The sequence below is a fragment of the Myotis yumanensis genome, unplaced genomic scaffold, assembly GCF_028538775.1.
Source record: "Myotis yumanensis isolate MYYU_CA2020_CCGP unplaced genomic scaffold, mMyoYum1.0.hap1 SCAF_17, whole genome shotgun sequence".
In the NCBI taxonomy this organism is placed as follows: domain Eukaryota; kingdom Metazoa; phylum Chordata; class Mammalia; order Chiroptera; family Vespertilionidae; genus Myotis; species Myotis yumanensis.
In genome coordinates, this window is record NW_027223768.1 from 34,913,478 (window position 1) to 34,939,311 (window position 25,834).

The following is a 25,834-nucleotide window of genomic DNA, read 5'->3' on the forward strand; positions in this document are numbered from 1 at the left end:
GAATTACATTAGGACTTGGAAGACTTTGTCATGAAATTGTAATACCTCAAACAGGAAAGTGAAGTTCTTCCATCACGGCAGCCATTCAAGGGCCACAGCCACGGCTCTGTGCTCTCATGGCTGTGGCCTCAAGAAGGGCCACAAGGGACCAAGAAGGTGAGCAAGCCAGGCACAGCCACCTCCTGTGGGATATGGTTGAAGGGTGCACCACAGAGCTGCTCACGGCCTCCACGGACAAGAGGGCAGAAGCTAATCAAGAAAAGGGTGGGGATCTCAACTGTAATTGAAAACCAAAACAAAATAAATGAGAGAGAGAGAGAGAGAGAGAGAGAGAGAGAGAGAGAGAGAGAGAGAAAAGAAGAAGAAGAAGAAGAAGAAGAAGAAGAAGAAGAAGAAGAGAAGAGAAAGAGAAAGAGAAAGAGAAAGAGAAAGAGAAAGAGAAAGAGAAAGAGAAAGAGAAAGAGAAAGAGAAAGAGAAAGAGAAAGAGAAAGAGAAAGGAAAAACAAAACCAAAAGAATGGGGGGGGGGACACACATCCCAACCTAGAGGAAGGGAGAGGAGCTGACCAGGGTCCTGCGGCCTGCGGGAGGCAGCAGCTGCTGAGCCCCATCCCCTCTGTGTGTAATAAAACCTTCTCAGATAAAAAGGGAAAGTGAATGCTTACATTCATACAGGCAGTTTCAAATGTTCAAAGGAATTTACGAACTCGGTTTAGTAACGGAATCAAACAAGTGATTGTTAAAATGTATGAGATTTATGAAGAGAATTGAAAAATCTGTCAGTTTAAATGAAAAGGTTTGGGGTTTTTTTACTTTAATATATTGAATACTGACTTTTTTAAAAAAAAAAGGCCCAGGGCTAAGTTCTCGTATGCCACCTTGAGTAAGTCACAAACTCTACACATCAGAATGCTGCAGGAAGAACGGCCCGAAACCACACTCTCTGGGCCCCAGTAGCTTCCTAATAAAGACGCCTGTGCAAAGCCCAGCCGCCTTTCCTTCAAACCAGCGTCCTCACCCCAGGCACTGACCAAGGGGCTCCCAGGCTCCCTGAATGAGGCATCCACTTAGAGTCAGGCCACTGTCCATCTGCTCACGATGTCACTCATGCTAAGCTGCTTATTCCAACCTCTGTTTGTGCGATTCCAAGCCTGGTTTCAATAGACTAAGGATCTAAAGCCATTTGAAAATCATCCAATGAGGGGCAAGACTACAGGAGAAGCTTGGGGTGGGGGAAGGAGAGATGACCACCCCTTACCCAGACCATGAACTTCTTTTATTTAAAAAAAGGATTTTTCTTTAAAAAAAAATTAATATATATATATATTTATATTTATATTATTGATTTCAGAGAGAAAGGCAGAGGGAGAGAAAGATAGAAAAATCAATGATGAGAATCATTGACTGGCTGCCTTCTGCACGCTCCACACTGGGGATCGCGCCCACAACCCAGGCATGTGCCTTGACCGGGAATCAAACCGTGACCTTTTGGTTCATAGGCCGGTGCTCAACCACTGAGCGATGCTGGCCGGGCGACCATGAGCTTCTCAAAGGTGAGTGTCTTCTACCTTTTCTCTGCGTCCTTCACAGGAGCGAACACCAGCTCAGAGCAGAACAGGGCTGGGCTTAACAGAGGTGAACAACACACCAGCTAAGAAGCCACACAGACCAGGGAAACACACCAGACGTGGATTCAGGGAGGAAGCTCCAAGAGGAAGTGGCGTATAGTCCCTCGGGCACATGGAAAGGGCCAGGACCTGGGGCCAAACACCTGAGTTTCAGTCCCACCTCAGCCATTTCTACCTGCTGCGTGGTCTCCAGCAATTTGTTTACTTAGAGCCTGTTTTCTGCTCTTTGAGTGGGACAGATGCACATATTACAAGGTTGTTGTGATGATGATTCATTAATTTGAATTAATTTATTTTATCTTCTGAGTTAGTTTCTTTTAAATGAATGGGCTAATGTATACATATAGCATCTAACCCAAGACTTGACACGAACTTGCATTCAAAAACCATTGGTCCTTTCTCCTTTCCCCAAGTTACAGCTGCTTGTACTGCTTTGCTAAATGGTGTTGGAAAAGTTCAGCTTTCGAATCCACAAATCTACTTTGTAGACCTACAGAACACACAATGCCTGTGCAAATAACCGTATGCCGGCTCTGGGCCCAAGGAGTCATTATTCACTCTTAGAGCCAACATATGGTTATCTGCACAGGCACCAGAGGAGAGGGAGGCTCCTGCAAGATCCCGGACCAGCCAGAGCAGCTCTGGGCTCCCCTCTCCTCTGCCTCTGCCAGGGTTTCCGTAACCAAAGCCCTTCACACCCCCTTATTCATGCCAGCTTCTTCCACCAATGCCCCTTGACCTATGACATAACTGCACCTGGCTGCAGGTGGTCCCACAGAGAGAAGCCGTGTCAGTTCTTCAGCGCTGATGCCTATCCTGCTGGCAATATTGGTCTAGCTGCCGATCTTCCCAGGATAGCATATCCCCAGTTGCATTTTCAAAATTCCTTCCTGACATGATCCGGGGGTTGGGGGGAGGACTAAGACAGCAGGAGGAAGCAGCATCTGTTCCCCCCTCCTCCCTCTGCATTTACATCCAACACAGACATCAGTCTGGATCCAACCGCCAGCCCAGCAGGCTGCTACAGGCTGGGGGAGACGTGAAAATACAGGAGCCTGGAGGGGGGAGGTGGAACCGACAGGGAAGGCTGCTTCCTGCATTACAAGACGCACCATTTGTCTAGGAGTCTGGTGCAAAGTGCTGGCAGCCGCGATCCTTACACCAGGCACTGGCGGCTCCAGGGGCAGAGGAGAGCTTTGTGTCTCACGCCCTGAGTGAGGCAGACATCAGTGTGCAAAGGGGTCTCCCTCTGCGATAGTCTATGGTCCTCCCGAGAAACCGAAATTCAGAAGGTGACATGCTGTACCAAACCCATCAGCCCAGCTTCCCGTGAAAAGATGGGTTTAGCCCTGACGGTGTTGATAAGAGGTTAGAGCACCTGAGGGTCTTGGGTTCAATTCCAATCAAGGGCACATACCTCGGTTGCAGGTTCGATCCTCAGCCCTGGTCGGGGTGCATGTGGGAGGCAACCAATCAATTTGTCTCTTTCACATCGATGTTTCTCTCTCTCTCTTCCTCCCTTCCACTCTCTCTAAAAAAATCAGTGGAAAAAATATCCTTGGGTAAGGGTTAACAAAACAAACATACTAACTAACAAACAAACAAAGATGGGAAGAAGCAGGTGGTCACACCAGCTACTGAGGGGAATAGATTTCACTGCTGCCACTCACAGCCCCTCACCTCGTCCTGCGGATCTCCGCGCTCACAAAAACAGTGGCCAAGCTTGGGTGCTGTTTCAGGGGCCTGGAATCGGTCCTGGGCAGGGGGTGGGGAGCAATACAGACCATTCCTAATGCAGCTCCATGGGCCCTCCCCCAACCAACAGACAGCTGCCCTGAGCCCATGTGGCCTGTGATGGCCTGTGGTCATGTTCCTGGAGAGATGAGGCCCATATTCTCACCGACAGGCAGCGGGGGCTTAGGAGTGTGAACCCAATCAGCCAAATGCATCCATTCGGGGGACTGAAGGCCTGGGGGGTCTGGGGGTTTCTCTGCTGAAGCACTGGGGGTGGGGAGAGGAGGGTGGGGGCTTAGCCTGAGTGCAGGAAGGTGCTTGCCTGGAGCTGGGGGGTGGGGGAAAGTGGGAGGAGTGTGCTCCTGAGCAGATGCCTGGGCGGCTCCAGATGGCAGCGGCCTCCCAACAAAAGGGCAGGAGCCAGAGGGAAGGAGGAGCACTAAACCGAGGACTCGCTTTACGAGGCTTCCTGCTAGGAGGGCAAACCAGACTCCCACCTGGAAGCTGCCCAGAGGCTTGCTCAGAAACAGCTATGCAGTTTCCAGGGAGGCCTGGAACGAACAAGCCGCTGAAAAGACACCGCAGCCCAACCCAAGTGGTCAGCCCTGCGGGACCCAGGGTGCGCGGTGGGGGTCGAATGCACGTGCTGCACTTGCTTAGATAGGGGACTTCGAGCACCTTCCTTAGTCTTTCCGTATTTCTGTCACAGGAAAATGTGGGTAATGATGGGCCCTCTTTCACCAGGTCGTTGTGAGGAGAATTCTAAGGAAAACACATGTGGAGTACAGCACACAGGGCCTGGTGCTTGGGGAGCACCCACTATGCTGATTATTGTACTGATGATCATCATCTTCTGAAGAAACCTGGATCAGTGTCCCTTCTCTCAGAACGTACTGTCCCCTCAAACGCCGCATGTCCCTGCTTGGCGTGTCCTCTGCGCTCTTTTTCCTTTTTCAAAGCTTTCTCTGAGCGCCTCCCAGTCCTTGGGCCTCTCATGAGCGGAGCCTCAGACCCGAGGAGGCAGTGTGGTGCCACAACTCAGGAACAGTCCACGACTCACAGCATCTAAGTTCTCCTGCGGCCCCAGGTGCTAATGAATGTTGTGAACCTCAGAGAGAACTTTTGAGCCTTGGTTTATTCGATGATGACGCCAGTGTTGCTCTCATCACAGAACTGTCGTGAAAGCGAAATGACACAATGAATGTAAACAGACACGCCGTAAAATTAAAGCTCTGCACCAGCATTGGGGTTTGCTGATGAGAGTAAAATGCCGAGAGGTGCGAGGGGGAGAACAAGTTTGCTCCAGCTGCCAGCAGATGTGCTGCTGGGCAGTGCTGTGCCACCACCAGAGGAGGGAGCGGCTCCGGGTTCCTCAGGCAGGGATCTGGATAGGCAAGCGGAGTGTGTGTGCCCAGGGAGGGCGGTGGAGGGGTTTGGCGGGTGGGCATAGGGATAGGAAGAAGGGAGGGTATTTGAAAAAGTGCCAGGAGCGGGGGCACAATGACACAAAGCTGGACTGACTCCCAGTTCTGTCACAAACTGGGGGGTCTGTTCCCACACTGTTGTACACATCTTTGCACGCCCATTAAAAGAACCTGGTGGACCACGTTTGCAAGCAGAGTCCTCCAAATACAGCAAAACTAAAGAGTGGGGCCCCTCCCCACCATGGTCAGTGAGTACATTCACGCAGAATCCAGTAACAGTGACCAGGTGAAAAGCCCTGTGGGCGGATGTGTTTCCCGCTGGTCCTAAAGCCCGGCACTGTTCTACGTAAGCTGTGGCCCTCACAGGACCACACAGAACAGCGGTTCTCAACCTCTGGGTCTCGACCCCTTTGGTGGTCTAACGACCCTTTCGCAGGGGTCGCCTAAGACCATCCTGCATATCAGATATTTACATTACGATTCACAACAGTAGCAACATTACAGTTATGAGTAGCAACGAAAATAAATTTATGGTTGGGGGTCACAACATGAGGAACTGTATTTAAAGGGCCAGAAGGTTGAGAACCACTGACAGAAGCTACCCTGATAGACAAGTACATCTGAGCTGCTGCTGACATTGCTGCTGATATGATAAGTAACAGTAACTTCCATTTACTGAACACCTACTACATGCGAGCATTGTGCAGGGCTCTCTATCTGTTTAATCTTAATTTAATCTTTACAACAAGATGCTCATTGTTAACCCTGTTGTATAAGCCAGAAACTCCAGGCCTAGGGTAATGAGAGACTTTCCTGTGGTCACAAAGCAAGTCGAGCTGGATTTGGTCCAGATCCCAAATCCCCGTCATCAGCATTTCTGCTCCCACCTTTCAGCCTCCTTCCTGCAACCTCCCAGCGCCACCTCCAGCTCTTTCTGGGAGAACAGAGTCATCGGAAAGGGAGCTGGAGCGAGAAAGACAAACTGCAAAGAGGCGCAAACTCAACAATACGGAAACCTTCCTCTGTTCAGGCCCCAGGTAGGCGCCCCCCCCCAGGTAGATCCCCCAGCCGCAGCCTCCAGGCCGTGAGCGTGGGGTCCACTGTCAGTTATTCCTTGGTTCAGATTGTAGCCCTCACTTCCTGCACAACCTCCCCTGGCTGAGACGAAAGCAGGAGATTCCGGGAGCAGCAGGAAGCTCTAACCCAGATGGGAACAACGCAAACCCTGGACACAGAGTGTGGCTTCAGCGACGTGGGCCTCAGCCTCTTACTGCTCCCTGGACAGCTGTCCATCTGCTGGGGCCCAAAGCTCCGCCCAGGGGAGGGGTCCTCAGACTGCCCCCCATATGCTGGGGCTGTCACTCAGGAAGCTCCCAGGTTGTGGAGGCCAGGCTAAGGTGGGGGAGGGGTGCAGGGCACAAACAAAGCTGTTTCCAGGCTTTTCCATTAAGGTAGGCAGTCGTGACAATGGCAAGCCTAAGCCAGCTGACAGCACCGGCTGGGGAATAAGGAGCAAACGCTCCCCAGGCCAGCCTCCTTGCAAAGGAGAGCCTCAAGGTCTGGCTCTATGTCCTACTCTGGGGAGAAGGAACGCGTCCCCTCGGAAGATTCGGGGGGCCAGGCAACAAGCCTCCTCTCATCTAAGAGCAGGAGCAAGAGTCAAGAACTGCCCCCACCCTCACCCCTCCCGGACCAGCCCCAGGCCCGAGCCCCACTCACCGTCTCTGCCTCATGCAGCCCCCTTCTCACAGCACCAGAGGCGGCGGCGGGAAGGAAACCTCCAGTGTCCCAAACTGCACATACGTCAATCAACGTCGCAAAGCACACACAAAGAAGACCCCAGGGTCACTCTAGGAAAAAAAAGAACAGGCTTTGTGGTTTGCGGCTCGTCCATCCGCTGGGAAATGACATCTTGGCCCACTTATGTGGGAGATTCTGCGCAGCATAACTGCATCTTTGTCCCTCGATGTTCAGAGCACTCTGCAGAAGCGGAGAGGTTCTGCCAGGGGCCTGCACGTTAGACCCTGGGGGTGAGGGCATTTCTTCACCTAGAAGATCATTATTATGTCCTGACACCATAATCTAATTGCTGGTTCCCTGTCCACCTAAAGGAGTTAAGGCCTATCTTGAAGAATCCCTCCTCTACCCAGGGGAGAATTTACCCTTAATCATCGCATTCATTTTCTTAGCTTACTTAGGAGAACTATTATGTTTTTCTTCCCCATCTACAGATAATCAAACGAGTTCACCATAAATGATAACACGTTGAAAGGAGATTTAATTTAGTGTCAGGCAACATGGATTTTAAGTTCTAGCTTGTTATGTCATACTAGAGGCCCGGTGCACGAATTTGTGCACCAGTGGGTTCCCTTGGCCTGGCCTGCAGGATCGGGCTAAAACTGGCTCTCCAACATCCCCCAAGGGGTCCCGGATTGAGAGAGGGCACAGGCCAAGCTGATTGGGGCTGGGGAGGGATGTGGGAGGTTGGCCAGTTGGGAGGGACCGCAGGAGGGCTCCAGGGCATGTCTGGCCCTTCTCGCTCAGTCCCGATCAGCCGGACCCCAGCAGCAAGCTAACCTACAGGTCGGAGCGTCTGCCCCCTGGTGGTCAGTGCACGTCATACCAAGCGGTTGAGCGGCCTTAGCATATCATTAGCATATTACACTTTGATTGGTTGAACAGCCAACGAGTCAACTGGACAATTAGCATATTAGGCTTTTATTTTATAGGATAGGGTGGACCGTTTTCCTACATGTGTCTCAGATTCTTCTCCTGTGCAATGGAGAGAAGGTACAGTAGGGAGGGTCTGACCACTGGGCCTTTAGTGAGGATTCTGCAGGCTCAAGTCCCAGCTCCAGTCCTCCTGGGCAATCATTTAACCTTTCTCAGTACAGATAACATACACCACTTAATTATTTGCTTTAACATTACAATGTACCTGCAGGAAATGGTAAAATCCACCTTTGTAGAGGGGAGCGTGGCATTATCTGGCAAAATAAGTATGCACTTACTACTTGTTGACCCAGAAATCCTAGTTCTAGTCAATAGTATCGTAATAACTATGTGTGGTGCCAGATGGGTACTAGACTTATGGGGTGATAACGCTGTAAGGTATGAAAATGTCTAATTGCTATGTTGTTTATCTGAAACTAATATAATACTGTATGTCAACTATAATTTAAAAATAAATAAATAATGCCCTAGCCAGTTTGGCTCAGTGGCTAGAGCGTTGGTGTGTAAACTGAAAGGTCCCGGTCAAGGGCACATGCCCAGGTTGTGGGCTGGATCCCCAGTGGGGGGTGTGCAGGAAGCAGCCAATCAATGATTCTCTCTCATCATTGATGTTTCTACCCCTCTCTCCCTTCCTCTCTAAAATCAATAAAAAATATATTTAAAAAAGAATTAAATTTCAACAACCTTTAAATGAAAGGAAGGAAGGAAGGAAGGAAGGAAGGAAGGAAGGGAGGAAGGAAAGAAGGAAGGAAGGAAGGAAAGGAGGGAGGGAGGAAGGAAGGAAGAAAGGAAGAACTTCTTTATGTAAATAAACCAATAGAAATAAAAGCAGGAGAAAAACAGGAATACACAGTGGTGACCTGGGAAATACAAATCAAGACCATAATGAGATACCAATTTATACTCATTCAGTTGGCAAAAGTTATTAAGTCTGACTATATCAAGTGCTGAAAGAGGTTGAAGATCCAGTCTCTTATGCATACATCACTAAGGGTACGACCACGTTGGAAAAAGTCTTACATTACCTTGTAAATTGAATATTCACAAACTATCATTTAGCAAATCTACTACTAGATATATATCCATGAGCCACTCTTTACATGTACAAAATATTCCTTGCAGCACCAGTCACCACAGCAAAAACCTAGAAAAAACCCCAAAGTTCGTCAACAGACACTGGTAATTAAACTGCATTAGAGTCAAACAATGAAATATCATATTACACAGCAGGCAAAATAAGCAAATCTGCAGTAAAACTATATAATTAGCAATGCCCACACTCCCTTTATGCCAGATGGGAACCAAGTTCACAGCAATCCAGCAACAAACCAACGATGTGAAAGGCCCCGTGGAAGACACAAAGATGAGCAAACTACACAAGGGATTTCTTTAACACGTTCTCTTTGTAATTATCTCAGAAAATTGTTATTATTCCCAAGGGGGTGGGGGGAAGGTGCAACTATACTTAGTTTATATATTCAATACGTCTTGATTTAAAATATTCCATGAATCAGCCACAAATTGGTAGATAACATGACCCAGTGAGAGAAATGTTTTGACGTATGAACTATCTCTTCCTGAGGAAGATAAAGCAGATAACTGGACCCCGGTCCTGTGACTAGGACCTAGGAAGAAAGATCCAATGAAAGACAGGCTCCTGCCTCAGACGGAACAGTCTGGAAGACCACAACCTGACGGCCAGGAGGGGCCGAGGGGCACTCTACAGAGGCCGGGCTATAATCAGGAGTGGGAGATACTTGTGTCATTAGAAGCTGCTCGGATTCCCACCTGTATCTCAGTGACTTCCTCCACAGAACAAGCTAACAAGTGAAAATGGGGTTCTGATGCGGAGAAAGGTGGAACATCACTCCTGTCCCGGCCACATGCACACGGGGAGCGGCCACTCAAACCAAGGCTAGCCCTACCTAGGACCGGAGGGGCGGAGCATGGGACACGAGGCACTTGGAATCACTTCTATCCCCACCTTTTCTTTCTCTCATAGCTACAGCCAAATACATTCCACATTCATTTTGGCTTATATTAATCTCTTATATTTTAATAAACTTTTTGTTTTCATGTATGATCCCTCCCCCAATATTACCAGCACCACAACCATGCGAGGAGAAAAGGGAAGGGTACCTATCCATGTAAGAGTGGATAGATACACTGTAAGAGTGACATGAGCATCATGGTGGAGTAAGAAGTCCCCTTTAAATCTACAACTAGTTAGACATATATAACCCAACAAAGGTTATAGATATCTAACTAGCTGTAGATTTAACTAGTTGTAGCTCTTCTGCTCAACACACTAGCACACCTGAGAGATCCACACATCAGTGCCTCTGAAGGTGAGCAAATTGGAACACGTAGGGGAGGCGGGATGCGGGGAGAACAGAAAAGGTGTCCACAGATTCAGTTCCCCAGCCCCTGTGGCTATGCTTGTGGGCTTATGAACCAGCTTCCCCTCACCTGCCACATCCCCCAACCAAGGTGGTGATGACCCGAGGCCGAGGCAACCCAGACACAGCAAGGACACTCACCACCCCAATCACCCAGGCAGCACCTCCTCCAGGACCACAGTGATGTTCCCTCCTCCCACAGGAGGTGCCAGTAGCCCAGGTAAGAGAAAACAAAAACTTGCACTATAGCGCCATCTCCTGGAACACAAAAGAAAGACCTCTAATTAGCAGCCTGCTGAATTGTTAAAATCAAAACAGTACCTAAGTAAGAAAAGTGTTTACTATTTCAAATGTGCTGGCATATGAACAATCCATCAAGCACCACGAATAACTAAGGCAACACAACAACACAGAAAGAAAATGAAAATTCCCTAGAAACCAAACTCATGGAAGATTGTGATCTAAGTGATAGAGATTTCAAAACAGCATTCATAAAAAAAAAAATCTCAATGAAATACAAGAAAACTCAAAAAAGCAGATCAAAGAGCTCATGAATAAAATTAATGAACAGAAGAGATTGAAATTATTAAAAAAGAACAGATTTTTCTGGAATTGAAGAACTCCATAAATGAGATAAAGAATGCATTATAGCACTGGAAAGAGGGCAGACCATATGAAGACAGAATTAGAGAGCTTGAAGATAGACATCTAGAAATGATTCAGATGGAAGAAGAGAGAGAAATAAGATTTTTTTAAAATGAAAGAACTCTACAAGAACTACCTGACTCCACTAGAAAGGGCAACATAATGATACTGGGCATTCCAGAAATAAAGAGCCTATTCAAAGACATATTTGATGAGAACTTCCCAACCTAGGGAAGGAACTGAACAATCAAATGTAAGAAGCTAGCAGAACCCCTAATTATCTCAATGCAAGAAAAGATACTCTCCAAGATACTGTCAAATGTTGATGATAAGCCCGCTGGAGTGGCTCAGTTGGTTGAGCATCATCTTGTGCACTAAGGGGTTGCTGGTTCGATTCCCGGTCAGGGTACATACCTGAGTTGCATGTTTGATCCCTGGTTGGGCTATGTACAGAAGGCAACTGATTAATGTTTCTCTCTGACATCTATGTTTCTCTATCTCTGTCTCTGTCTCTCTCCCTCCCTCTCTTAAGGATGTCCTCGGGGGAGGATTTTTTTAAAAAGTTAATGACAATTCTCAAGTCGGTAAAGGAAAAAATAAGAAAGACACTAAGACTAACCCCATCAGATTTCTCACCAGAATTCTACGGGCCAAGAGAGTGTGCAATGATATATTCAAAATACTGAAAGATAGAAACCACCAGCCAAGAATAACATATCAATAAAGCTACCCTTCAGATACGAAGGAGAAATAAAAGGTTTCCCAGACAAACTAGAGCTGAGGGAACTTACTACCACAAGACCTGCACTACAAAAAAATGTTGAAAGGCATTCTTCTACTGAAACCAAAGACAAAAATACACAAAACGTTGAGTAAGGAGACAGACAGCAGCAGGAAAGTGTGGCTCTATATCAAAACAGGATATTAAACACTTAACTATAACATTAAGGGTATGGGATAAAAGTATTAAATATAACTAGAGTTACTGTTTTTGATAATGAATGCAGATTAAAAAGGAATAATTTGTGACAATAAAACATAAAAGGGGAAGAGGAAAAGAACAGAACTTGTATAGGTGAATGAAGATAAAATGCTATCAGAAGAAAAATGATATTTTATCTATGAGACATTTTATACAAACCTCATGGTAACCACAAAACAAAAACCCAGAGCTGAGATATGAAACAAACAAACAAACAAAAAGAAATGAAAAAAAAAAAACATCAAAGAAAACCACGAAACTAAAATAGCAGACAGAAATGCAAGGGAAAATAAACAATGCAGATATTGAGCAGCAGAAAACAAAAGATAAAACGGCTATAGTAGGTCCTAACTGTAAATGGATTGCACTCACAAATGAAAATACACAGAGTAGCTAGATGGATTAAAAACAAGACCAACTATATGTTTGCCTGAAGGAGACTCATCTCAGCTCCAAAGATGAACACAGGTTCAAAGCAAAGGGGTGGAAGATGATACTATAAGCAAATGATATTCAGAAAAAGTGGGGATAGCCATACTTTTATCAGATAAAATTGATTTCAAGATATAAAAGATAATGAGAGACAGTTATAGATATTTTATAATGATAAAGGGAACAACTAATAAAAAACCATAACATTTATTAATATATATGCACCCAATTTTGTAGCACTAATATATATATATAACAATTATGAACAGATTTAAAGGAAGAAATAGACAGCAACACAATAATAGTAGAAGACTTTAACACCCCACTTACACCAATGGATAGAGCATCCAGACACAAAGTCAACAAGGACACATTGGCCTTAAACGACACATTAGACCAGATGGACTTAATAGATATATATATACACAGAACTTTCCATCCCGAAGGGACAGAATACACATTCTTCTCAAGTGCACATGGAACATTCTCAAGAATAAAGCATCTACTGGGACACAAAACAAGTCTCAATAAATTTAAGAAGACTGAAATCACAACAAGCATCATTGCAACCACCTGGTATGAAATTAGAAATCAAGCCCTAGCTGGTTTTGCTCAGTGGTTATAACGTCGGCCCGTGGATTGAAGTTGTACCAGGTTCTATTCTGGTCAAGGGCACGTATTTCGGTTGTAGGCTCAATCCCCGGCCCTGGTCGGGGTGCATGAAGGAGGCAACCAATTGATATCTCTTTCTCACATTGATGTTTCTCACTCTCTCTCCCCCTCCCTTCCACTCACTTGAAAAATCAATGGGAAAAATACCCTTGGGTGAGGATTAACAAACAAACAAAAAAGAGAAATTAGAAATCAACTCCAAGAAGAAAGCTGGAAAAAATTGCAAAAATATGGACATAAACATCATGCTGCTGAATAACTATTGGGTCCACAAAGAAATAAAAGAAGAAATAAAAAGATACATAGAGACAAATGAAAATGAAAATATGACATACCAAAATCTTTGAGATGCAGCAAAAGCAGTACTAATAGGTAAGTTTATAGTAATACAGGCCTATCTCAAGAAACAACAACAACAAAAATCTTAAATAAACAATCTAACATCACACATTAAAGAACTAGAAAAAGACGAACAAACAAAGGCCAAGGTCAGTAAAAGAAATAAAATAACAAAAATCAGAGTGGAAATAAATGAATGGAGAATAAAGAGACAATAGAAAAAATACAATGAAGAGCTTGTTCTTTGAAAAGATAAAGAATTGATAATTTTTTAACCAGACTCACTAAGGACGACAGAGAAAAGACTCAAATAAATAAAATCAGAAATAAAGAAGAGAAGTTACAACGGATACCACAGAAATACAAAGGGTTATAAAAGAATACTGTGAAAGGCTACATGCCACCAAACTGGACAACCTAGATATTTGCAAATGACGCTACTGATAAGGGATTGATATCCAAAATATAGTTTAAAAACTCATACAACTGAACAACAGAAAACAAGCAATCTAATTTTAAAATGGGCAGAGCCCTGGCCACTGTGGGTTGGTTGGTTGGGCATCATCCTGTATACCAAAAGGTTGGCAGTTCAGATTCCTGGTCAGGGCACATGCAGGGGTTGTGGGCTCAGTTCCCAGTAGGGGGCGTGCAAGAGTTAACTGAAGTTCCACTCTCACATCGATGTTTCTCTCTCCCTCTCCCCCTCCCTTTCTCTCTCTAAAGAAATCAATAACAAATATTTTTAAAATTAAATTAAAATAAATAAGATAAGAATAGGCAGAGGATCTGGGTCAACCTTTCCCCACAGAAGACATACAGATGGCCAACGGGCCTATAAAAAGATGCTCAACGTCACTAGTTAGTAGGGAAATGCAAATCAAAACTACAATGAGGTATCACCTCACACCTAAAATGGCTAATCTCGCCGAAACCGGTTTGGCTCAGTGGATGGAGCGTCGGCCTGCGGACTGAGAGGTCCTGGGTTCGATTCCGGTCAAGGGCATGTACCTGGGTTGCGGGCACATACTCAGTGGGAGATGTGCAGGAGGCAGCTGGTCGATGTTTCTCTCTCATCGATGTTTCTAGCTCTCTATCTCTCTTCCTTCCTCTCTGTAAAAAATCAATAAAATATATTTAAAAAATAAAATAAAATGGCTAATCTCAAAAGACAAGAAATAACAAGTGTTGGAGAGAATGTGGAGAAAAGGGAATCCTTGTACATTGTTGGCGGGACTGTAAATTGGTGCAGCTACTATGGAAAACACTATGGAGATTCTTTAAAAAAAATTAAGAATGAAACTATATCATATGATCCCCAATTCCTCTTCTGGGTATTTGTCTAAATAATATGAAAAGATATACGCACCCTTGTGTTCATTGCAGCGTTATTTACAATAGCCAAGATATAGAAGTCAGGTGTCCATCAAAGGGTGAGTGGATAAATAATATAATGGAATATTATTCAGCCTTAAAGATGAAATATTGCCATTTGTGACAACATGGATAGTTCTTTAGGGTACCGTGCTAAGTGAAATAAGTTAGACAACGAAGGACAAAAACCTTTTGATTTCACTCAAGAGTGGAATATAAAACAAAAAAAGGAAAAAATGAACTCACGAAATAAAACAAACTCATAGATACAGGCAACAGAATGGTGATTATCAGAGGGGAAGGGGACCAGGGGAGGGCCAAATGGGTAAAGAGGGTCAAATACATTGTGACAGATGGAAACTAGACTTATGGTAGTGAGTCCACACAGAGTTTACAGATATGGAATTATGATTGTGTACATCTTAAATTCGTATAATATTATTAACCAATGTCACCTCAATAAACAAACCCACATTGGTTATTAAATGTTCTAAAATGTTCAAACCTTTTCAACATATTCTCTACAATTGATCTTCACAGCCACTCAGTGTGGCAGGATTATCATCATTCCCATCTTACAGGTATGAAAACTGATGCTCAAATGATTTTTAAAAATCCCTTATTTGAGGAAAAAAGGATCTCCTTAAGTAAGGTCATGCAGCTAGGAGTAGCTGAGCCAGGAATTGGCCCCGAGAGCCATGACTTCAGATCACATGGCCTTCCTACACACCATGCTTCCTGTGTAATACCAATGGGAGCGTGGTGGTCCTGGGAGCAGTAAAAAGAAGTGGAGGAGAACCCTAGCTGGTGTAGCTCAGTGGCTAGAGCGCCGGTCTGCGGGCTGAAGGGTCCTGGGTTCGATTCCAGTCAAGGGCACATGCCTGGGTTTTGGGCTCGATCCCCAGTGGGGGGCATGCAGGAGGCAGCTGACCAATGATTCTCTCTCATCATTGATGTTTCTATCTCTCCCTCTCCCTTCCTCTCTGAAATAAAAATTTCAAAAAAAATGTGGAGGAGAATTTGCTCAAGGTGATAAGTCAGTCATTCGTGGGACAAAAGCAAGAACTTTCTGGAGCCGACATCCCTTTCAGATGACTTCAAGTTCTCTTTCTTTCTTGGGCGGCGCTGGGGAGGAAGGGCTGGCAGACAGAAGGGTTCCATCTTTGCCAAGGCCCCGCAAGCACACCACGTGCTAGACGGTGCGCTGGCACCTAAGCTGGGAGGCACAGCTGTTCTCCAGAGGCAGAGGCTGGCGAAGGTATCACCCCCACTGGTGCCACGGGCCTGAGCAATGCAGCAGGGTGTGAGCTATGGGCCAAGCTGGGGGTGGGATGAGGGGGAAGGGGAAGGGGTGGCCTGAGGGGTGCCCAACTACCTGTCTCAGCCGCAGGAGCTTCTCCTTTCGGGGCCACAAGCAGCAACCTAAAAGCAACCCTGGGCAGAGAAAATTCAATTCAGAGGAGCACCACCTGGGACAGCACGGGCTCCCCTGCTTCTCATTTTGCAGATGTGATGAGCACCTGCTGCTTCTGCAGCTGCTCAGGAGAAGGTAAGAAGAAGCAAGCGGACATATTCCAAAGTCCCCTGGTGGCAGCGAGGAGCCAGGGGCGCTGTGGCCTTTGTACAGCTTTGGTAGCTTGCAGTCTAAGCTAGAACACTGTGCTCCTTCTATTCTATGTCTGCTTTCTGTCTCGCCTTGGGCAGGCATGTTTCTCCCCTTCTGCCTGGACTTCATTAATCCGAGAGCTGGGGCTCCCCCATCGCACTTGAAGCTGCCTGAAGGCAGGGGCTGTGCCTCTCCCATTAGACTGGAAGCTCCCCAAGGTTAAAGGTCATACCTCCAGTAGCTTTAGAATCCCCCCAGCCCTGGGGCTCCCATCTCCTCCTTTAACCTCCCCCAGCACCGAGGTCAGGGTCTGCCTGCAGGGCTCCCTGCAGCGACTGGCCTGGCCAACTTGAGCTTAGAAATCCGTGAGCCACACAGGACCTGGAGAGTCTCCTCGGAGGAGTCTGGGCATCTCAGTTGATCCTCTGAGCTGGTGCCGGTGCCCAAATCTCACGCGTGGACTGAGACGCAGAGCCACAGGCTGCGGCTGGTCTCCTGGTCTCCCGTACCTCCCGGACCCTCCCTCCTGCCTCCTGGCCCATGAGCACCGCTGCCGGGTCACACCTGAGCAGGCAGACAAGAAGGTACCAGGCTCGCTCAGCCCCGCAGCGCAGAGAAGGAATCTGATTAAACGCTAGTTTAATCGAGTGCTTTATCCTCACAAGTAATCGCTCCATACTTCCTCTTACAGTTTAATAACAGGAAAACGAAAAAGGTTATTTCCGAGAAAGGAGCCTACTTCATTTTTTCAGATAACAAGAGTTACCTACATAACTTACGGTGTCTCCTTTAATACTGTATCTCCTAAGAAACTTGGGGGCGGGGGGGGAACTGTGCTCAGATGCAATTTATGTCATCTCTTGGTTCATTTCATTGCAAATTTACTCATCCTATTTTATTGAAGCCATTACACGATTCTTCAACTCCTAGATTATACAGAGATGCATTAAAACTGTCTCTTCTTATATTTTATCTTCTTAATATCCTGAGGCGACAAAATGATGTAGCGATTCAGAAAATGGGTTTTGGAACTAGAGACCTGGCTATGATTCCAGTTCTTACTCGTTTACCAGTGAGTTACTAGCTAGCTGTGTGGCCTGACCTATGGTTTTCTCAGCTACAGACAGGACACAGTGCTGCTCTTCAGCCCATTCTCACTGGGTCTAAGTAGTCACCCCGGTCTGCGAGGCCTTCCCCCAGCGCCCCTGCCTCCCCACGCTCGGCTGTCGTCCTGGACTCACAGTACCAGAGGCCCACAGGCTGCTCTGCGCCCCGTTATCTCCTTTCCTGCTGGGTCCTCATCACACCTCAGATAAGGCCTTCCTCCCTCCTCTGCTTCAGACCAAGCTAAATCCCAAGCTTCAATGTGCATAGAACTACATCACCCACGGATCTTATCCAAATGCAGCACCTCGGGGTGGGGCCCTCCATTGGTTATCTCCATTTATTATTTATTTCTTAGAAGCCTGCACACCTGTAATGACTTGTTTACTGTTACCTGTCTCTCCTGCCAGACTCAGCTCCCCACCCCAGGCCCTAGCACTGTGCCTCGACAAGAAGCACTCAAGAACTGTCTGGTGCTTAAACTGAGTAATAGCTGTAGTGGCTCTCGCCTGGTTTCTTGGTCAGAGTCAAGAAACCCCTTGTCAAAAATACTCCTCAAGAGTGGCTGACACATTAAATAAGTGGTGTCAGCCGTTATCACTCGTGATATTATTATATACTGACTACAGGTGTTTGAGGCAAGAACCGTGGCTTTTACTTCCTTTCCACCCCACGTAGTTCCCAGAATGGTCCTGGACGCACAACCAAGGCCTGGAACGTGTTTGCTGAGCGGATGTCTGGGGGAACAAAGGAAGGAGAGACCCTGATCCATGGCCCTCTGTGAGTCTCACATAAGTAGAACGGCACCATTAGCACATCACCAGCCTTTCGGAGAAACCGAAGTCTCCCTCCTACCCATCCCCACTGTGGCTGGGAGCAGACTTCAAACACAAACAACAGAGACCAAAGAGTTACTGAGAAATCCTCAGAGCAAACAAGCCAGTGACAGCCCAGGAAGGAGGGCATTGTTTTCAAAACTATTTCCTGAGTCCTCAAAGGACTGGAACAAGGCAGGATTGTGCTGACTGCCTCCCCTGCAGGAATTCACATTCTGGGCCTGTCTAAATGCCAGCTACACGCTGCCCAGAACACAATGACCAAACCCCACAAGCAGCAGCCACGGGCGGGGGCTGCAATGCTCCCCTCCCACTAATTTCGGGATTTCAGGCCTTGGACCTCGGTTCTCTGCATTCAGCTTTTCTGATCTTACTCCCCCCTCTCCCCTCCCTCCCCCCGGCCTGGCTCTCCTGCCTCCGTTTCATTCCTTTTGGCCCACTCTATGTTCTCTCCTTCCGACCAGAGAGTGGGCAGAGGTGTGTGCAGTTCAGAAGCTTCTAAACAACATGACCTCAAGGGAACCAGTGATCGGGCCATTTCCAGGTGACCTGTCCCCTCTGCAGAACCCACCCCCTTCATCCCCAACCTCCAAGAGATGAGAGAGGAAACTGAAGCCCTGAGAAGGCTCTTGAAGATGCGGTGTCTCCATGTAGGTGACTATGGGGCCGGAGGAGTCGGTTACATACGAGGGGGCTGAAAACATCAACCCTGAAATTCCAAGGTGGGGTCTTCAGTATTTAAAAAATGAGCAAGTCTGTGAGTGCTGCTTTGAAAATATAGCAACGAAGAAAATATAAGGAACTAGTATTAAAATCAAACCACCAGATATTTATTGAAAAATACATGATACTGTCCCATTTTTTTTATAAAGATGGCATTTCTTTTTATTTATTATTTTTAGAGAGAGAATGAAGAGCGAGAGAGTCAAACATCAATTTGTTGCTCCACTTATTTGTGCATTCATTAGTTGATTCTCATATGTGCCCTCACCGGAGATCGAACCCAAACCTTGGTATTGGGATGACTCCCGAATGAACCTAGCTACCAGACCAGGGCCAATAATGTCCCTTTATTATCTTGTTATGAGGGTGTGATAAATAGGAAATAGTAACAATGTGGCATTTAAGTAATGCTTCTAGGCTCCACTATCAGAGATATTAGCAGGAAGTAAACATCTGAAAGCCAAATGAATGGTTCAGGTGTTCCAGTCTATAGGCAATGCATTTCTGACATCTTAAAGCCCATTTTGCAACTGAAATCCCTGTCTGTCACTCCAGCCACATTTAGTGTCATCAGCAGATTCAGAGAGTGACTGAACAGAGGCAGTGGGAACGGGTGCTCCATTCGGCAGCACCCAAAGAGCAGGCTGATGACACAAAGGGGCAGACATGTTTGGAGCCCTGGTGTGCAACAGCCAAGTGCACCAGGAGTTCAGAGAAGGAAGAGACTATGGGAGGTCTGTGGGGAGGTGTGGGGGCTGCAGGGGGTGAAATGGACTGTTGGTAAGGCGTTCCAAGTTTAGGTCTTGGAAGCTCAGAGAAGGTGTAGAAATGAAGCGAGTCAGGACAGAAAGGCATGGGTCATTTGATACTGGGTTTTGAGGAGCAATTCAAGGCTCTGGGATAGGAAGGATGCCAATTGGATGGAGAGGAAGGTTCATGTCGAATAGTGGGAGAGGAGCTGGAATGCGGAAAGTTCTGGATGCTAGGCTAAAAGCTTTTTGTTTTGTTTGTTTAATCATGCAAATAACACAATACATTCTTGCAGCGGAAGACTCAAGCAACAGCGCTGACGTTAATAAACACCTCAACACCTTCTCTCACCCAGGTCCCCTCTGCAGAGGCAACACTGTTAGTGGCTAGGAAGATATCCCGTCAGGCCCGAGACTTCATACATCAGGCATGGGGGACTCATGAGAACCTTCTGAGCCAGGGACTGTGTCCATAGTGGGGACAGTCAGCAGAGATGAACAAATGACTCCTGAAGAATGGAATAATGCAAGACACAAGGAGGGAGAGAGTGAACGGGGTAGGAAAAAAAAGAGAGCACACAGAGGTAGCTACAGCCACCAAAAATGGGAGGGAACGGACCGCAAGATCGGTTTAGACCTGAGCAGAACTTAGAGAGTTGGTCCAGTTTTCAAGAAGGAAAGACCTCTGTGGGAAACAGAGGCCAACAGGAGGTGGTAGGAAGAGGATCTACTCACTTTAAAATCTGACCGGCAGTGAAATAACTGTTCTTGATATGTAGTAAGCACACAATAACTGTTGAATTGAGTGTTTGCAAACCTACATTACAAGGACCAAAAATATGGGTATAGAGGACACCATTGGTTTGCTGCCCAACAGCCATTCCCTCCTTCTTCCCTCGTGTGTAAGACCCCAGTTTGTTTTTGGTTTTTGGTGGTACCATGTTCAGGGAGATGGATCTTCCTCCAGTTCTAAGGGATGAGCCATGACTTGGCTAAGCCAGCATGGTAATACCATTCCCCTTGGCCAGAGCTTGGTTTAGGGAGAGCGTATGGCCAAGTTGGTCAATTAAGCATAAGAGGAAGTGAGCTGGGGAAGCTTCTGACAAAGATTATTTTCTCTGTCAAAAATACAGTACAGGCCCTGGCTGGGTGGGTCAGTAGGTTGGAGCATCGTCCGTGTACACCAAAAAGCCTGTGGGTTCTATTCCCAGTTTGGGGCACATACCTAGGTTGTGGGTTCGATCTCTAGTTGGGGGTGCATATGGGAGGCAACCGATGTTTCTCTCTTTCTCTCTTCCTCTCTCTCTCTTAAAAAAACCAAACATACACATCCTCAGATGAGGATTTTAAAAAAACAGCAACACAACAGTATAGGCCTGACACTGTACTCCTACCAAGAACTTGGCTATTTTAGAACACGATATTTGGACATGTGGCTGCCATCTCATAACCATGAGGCGACAAACCTCAGGATTATGAGCTGACAAACTAAAGATACCAAAGTGGAAAGAGAAAAAAGCCGGGGTCCTTTGTAACTGAAGTCCTGCCCCGAACCCGAAACCACTGCCTTCAGAATGTTTATTACGAGAGGTAATTAAATGTCATTTGAAGCCTGCTATCTGGGCATTCTGTGCAGTCACCTGAAGGTAGGCAAATGGCAATTGGTGAGATCATCTGCCCTGGCTTTTACTAAGACCCTAAAATGTGTAATTGGGCCACACAGTTCTTGCTGCATACCGGACTGAGTGAACAAGAGGAAGACAGGGGCAGTCGCTGACAGATGGGGAGAGGCCTAAACTGCTGAGCAGCCCAGGAAGTACTAACTCAGTGCGGCTCAAATCAGTGCCGCGCAACCCCACGCAACTTATAACAACCACTAATGGCACGTCTTCTATGTTCAAAGACCTTTGGGGGATAAAATGATCAAAAGCACATGGCCCACTGTGTTCTAGGAGTCTTTCTCCTGCTCTTTGGCAATTCCAGGTTGAGGCCCTGCTGCTAGATAACTTCTTGGCCTCCTTCAAAGATTCTGCTTCCTTTCCCTGCACTTCAAACAAGCAATTTCCCAGGGTCTCGCTCTCAGCAATGTCTTCCTAGTCTCCACAATCTCCCCCCCCCCCCCCCGACCCCCGCCTCTGGAGAATCTTATCTCCACCTATGGCTTCAACCACTTCCTACTGAATAATGACTCCATAGCCATTTCTCGTGTCCTTCCTTCTCTCGCACAATTAAATCCTTATTTCCAGCTGTTTACTCACCATCTTCACTTCAATCTCCCCCAGGTGCCTTAAAAACACAAAGCCCAGGATATTCGCTGCCAAACCTGCCCCACCCCTCCTCCCTCTGGTCACATTATCAAGGAACCGCACCATCATCCAGCATTCCTCCCTCTTTCGGCTCCTTAGTGTCTATCTACTCTGTTCCTTACTACTCATGCTTTAGTTCAAGTCTCCTCTGGATCACCATAGAACTGGTCATTGTTTTCCTACCGCCTAACTGTATTTATCTTTGAGCTTGTTTCTACAAGGTGTTGGTACAGTTCTGCTTTGCTGTGGCCACAGAAGCTGCAGACTTCCTGTGGCCTCGGAGCATTTGGGTCTAAAGGCTAGGTGACTGTGCTTTAGCCCAGCCCAGTGACTATCCAGAATGATAGTCTTACTTTTCATTCTTGGTTCCAGGTTGGTTTGGGTGCCCTGCTCCCAGTCTTGCCCCACCCGGTCAGGTTGGGTGAATAAACATCAACCGATTACAGCAGGATGCAGAAGTGCAGGACTCTGAGCCACTGCATCTGCTTCTGGTGCTTGGAATTGAGTATAAAATGCCTGGCTGCCTGTGGCATGAAGGCATGAGATGTGCGATAGGGTCAGTGAAGGTTTTGGGGTGTCTGGAAAGAGGGAAGGGCCTGAACTGGAGAAGCAGATGGTCCACTGATTCAACCAAGCATCAGTGAAGGGCATGAGCAGCACAGCCAAGCCCTGGGTAGCAGGTGTCCTGGCTTCTAGTTCTCCCCAAGTCATGTAACGCCGAGCTTTTGTTTCCCTCCTTCACACGACAGAAGGGAGGCAAAACAAGAATGCATCCAAGCCCAGGCTCCCCCATCCTTAAATGATTCTAGATCAGCCGTGGGCAAACTATGGCCCGCGGGCCAGATCCGGCCCGTTTGAAATGAATAAAACTAAAAAAAAAAAAAGACAGTACCCTTTTATGTAATGATGTTTACTTTGAATTTATATTAGTTCACACAAACACTCCATCCATGCTTTTGTTCTGGCCCTCCAGTCCAGTTTAAGAACCCATTGTGGCCCTCGAGTCAAAAAGTTTGCCCACCCCTGTTCTAGATCCTTCTTCTATCAGAATGAAACGAATGGACCAGTGGTGAAAGGTAGGGCCATAAGTCTATTTCATCTATTTCATCATTTTTATGTGTAAACTGTGAAAAATAAGCCATAGCTCCACTTGTACTACAACTATATGTTTGATTCAGACGGTACAACACTATCCAATAGAAATATAATAATGTAAGCCACATATATAATTTTTAAGTTTCTAATAGTCATAGTAAAAAACTAAAAAGCAAGTGAAATAGGAAGAGGTGAAATTCATTTTAATATACATTTTACTTAACCCCAATTCAAAATATTACCTATCAACATGTAATCAATACATAAAAATTACATTAGACATAGTTACTAAGTCGTTAGAATCCGGTGTGTATTTCGCATTTACAACACATCTCAAAGCGGGCCGACCACATTTCACGTGCTCAGTAACCACACGTGGCTAGTTGCTAGCCTGCTGGACAGCACAGCCTCGACCAAGCAGCTGACAGCAGCCCATGGCAGACATCTGAGGCCGCCATAGATCACCTAGCCCCATTTGGGCCACCCCGTGACTGTAGCCACATAGTGGCTCTAGGCATGGCACCCAGAAGAATGTCCCGGCCAGGTCTGGCTTAAATGATTGACCCATAGAATTATGCATAAGTGAAACGGCTGCTGATTTAAGCCCCTAAATTCGGGGTGGCTTGTTGTATAGCAATAGATACAGGAGTAGACAGTGTTGCTACTTTTCCTAAGGAACTGAACATCGGAAGAGTACAAGGAAGGAAGGGGTTAACTACTCAAGAGGGCAAAGGGCAAGGGTCACCCAGCAAAAGCCATGTTCAAATGTGTAGTCAGTGTCAGAGAACGCACGCTTACTCAACACGTGTCAATTTTACCAACCCCGAGCCATCCCGTTATGCTTATATATTGCTTGCCACAGGGCTCGTTTATAAAAGCATCACATGTCTACACCAATACAAGGCACATCCTTGGCGCTCAGTATTAACAGAGGAGCCCACAGAATGTGTCCCCTGGCCTGGGACAGGGGCAGGGCTCCATGGAGGCCAGGACCAAAGAAGAGAATGGTTTCTTCATAGACTAGGATAGTTTGGCCAGAGGTTTGGCTGCAGCGGACTAAGTGGCAGCTGCTGTTGCTTACCTGGGCATCTTTCCCCTTCATCTCCACCCCCATAGAGAACCAGTGGTGCTTCCTGACCCCCACCCCGCCCAGCCCCACACGCTTGCAGATATTACAGGAAACGCTATCTTGCCTCCTGCCCACCGCAGTGCATGCAGGTGTGAGGTCAAGTGCCTCCCAGCCACAACCGTCTCTGGGCCTGTGGCCTTTCCTCCCGGCCCCAGACACTGCTGTAGTGACCAGCCCTGTGAGAGCCACCCACCTCTCAAGGCGCCACCGGACAGTGCCCAGGCCGACCCTGCTTCCTGTACCTCCTGCTTCCAGCGCTGGGAATTCCAATGGACACTGAGGGGTGAGACAGAGCAAGCCTATCCATGTGCAGCCCAGAACTGCAGGGCGTTAATGCCCAGTGGGACGAACTTTTGACTAACGGGAGAGGGCAGCCCTTCCTCTCCTGACTGCCTGTCCTGAGGAGCGGCCACTTCCTACAGCCCTACACGCCCAAGCCATGGGTTGGGCTTGATACCAAGTGGCGGCCAGATCAGTGCCGTAGCCTCCCCTGGGCCCGCTCCTTCCTCACTCTGTTCTCTGGTGTTGAATCTCTAACAAGGCGGAGCACATGAGCCTCTGCACTCTGGGGACTCCAGGCCAAGATGCCAAGTGCTCTAGGATCCCCTCAGAGAGAAGAACTGTACAATCTACCCTCCAAGATGACTTCAGGCACCTTGTGTCTAGCTGCTTCGATGGAGACCCATATTTCTTTTCTTTCACTCTCGATTGAGGTGATACCTTCTGTGCCAATCCTACTATGCTTGCCCAAGAAGGCCCGCCCACTTGAGTAAGTACCAGGGGAGGCCTGCACTGTTACTCCCTCTAACACCCCCTTGGAAAAGACACACACACTGTTTTCCTTAAGTATCTTTCCTTGGGAGGCTTAAAAGGCTTCCCTGCTGCCCCTCTCCTGCCATTTTTTCATGCCTAGTTAAGGAGTAAGAGCTTGGGTTTCACCCATTCCCTTTGTTACCTATACAAGGAGGGGCTGGTTGCCCTACGGCCTGCCTTGTGCTGCTGCCTAGATGTTGGTGGGACAGTGGTTTCAAGCACACCAAGGCCCTGAGAAGGCACACACCGGGTCTCACAGCTCTGCCCCAGGCCCACTGCCAGCACGAGCACACGCTTAGCAAACACCACCTGGATGAATGGATGGAGGAGGGATGGATGGTACCAAGAAGCTGTCTCCTGGCCTCCTTCTCGGAGGAGCTGAAGAGCTGAGTACCTTCCCGCAGGTCTAACGCGAGTCGGCCACATCCGCCTGGGTGCTCTGCCGCAGAGGTGGTAGGGCAGCCCTCAGACAGGGAGCCCACCAAGACCTCGCTGTCTCATCTGATCAGCCTTGAGCAAGAAACACGCTCTTGTTTTTACACCCAGAGCAGCAGGAAAGGGTAGGCAGCTGCCGGAGGGGAACTGCCTTTTAAACTGCAGCGTGATGCTGAGATAAGGCGAGTCTGGTTACAATCAGCAAAAAGCGCTGATGCTAACGGATTCCACCCACGTGTACTCGGAAGACCTGACGGCAGCTCCCAGCAGCCAGCGAGGTGTCACCAGTTACCACCCGGGCACTCACCCTCCCTGATTGTTCCTGGCACCTGGCACCTGGCACCTCTTAGATGCCTCTATTCCAACCTAAGGATAATACACCTTGGAGGGGCCCTACCTACATGGGGAAAACAGCCTGGAGGAAGAGAAGCACAGAGTCCCTGGATCTGACAAGACATTTATTATGTGCCGAAATGCTTGGATAAAGGTGAATCGTTAGCAGTAAAACTCTATGCAGAAAGGCGGCCTCATCTGTTGACACAAAATAAATAAAAACATTGCTATTCTGAGCCAACGGGGTTTCTGTGGATTAACCACCATCTGCTCCACTCTCCCCTCTGTTTACCTGGGTCATGGGCCACCAAAACTAGGCCAAAGGAGTAATTCTGATGACCTTAAT

The 25,834-nt window shown here is 47.2% G+C and overlaps 1 protein-coding gene across 16 annotated transcripts in view; it reads right to left on the reverse strand.

Annotated features, from left to right (window-relative positions):
• Positions 1–25,834, reverse strand: part of NFASC (neurofascin) — a 178,695-nt gene that overhangs the window by 98,881 nt on the left and 53,980 nt on the right. The window contains exon 1 of one of the 16 annotated variants that reach the window (XM_070397237.1): positions 6,506–6,631. The exons of the other annotated variants lie outside the window; for them this stretch is intronic. The gene's annotated coding sequence lies outside the window, so the exon portion shown is untranslated. Of the gene's footprint in view, positions 1–6,505; positions 6,632–25,834 lie in introns of those variants that run through there. 16 annotated transcript variants of the gene reach the window in all.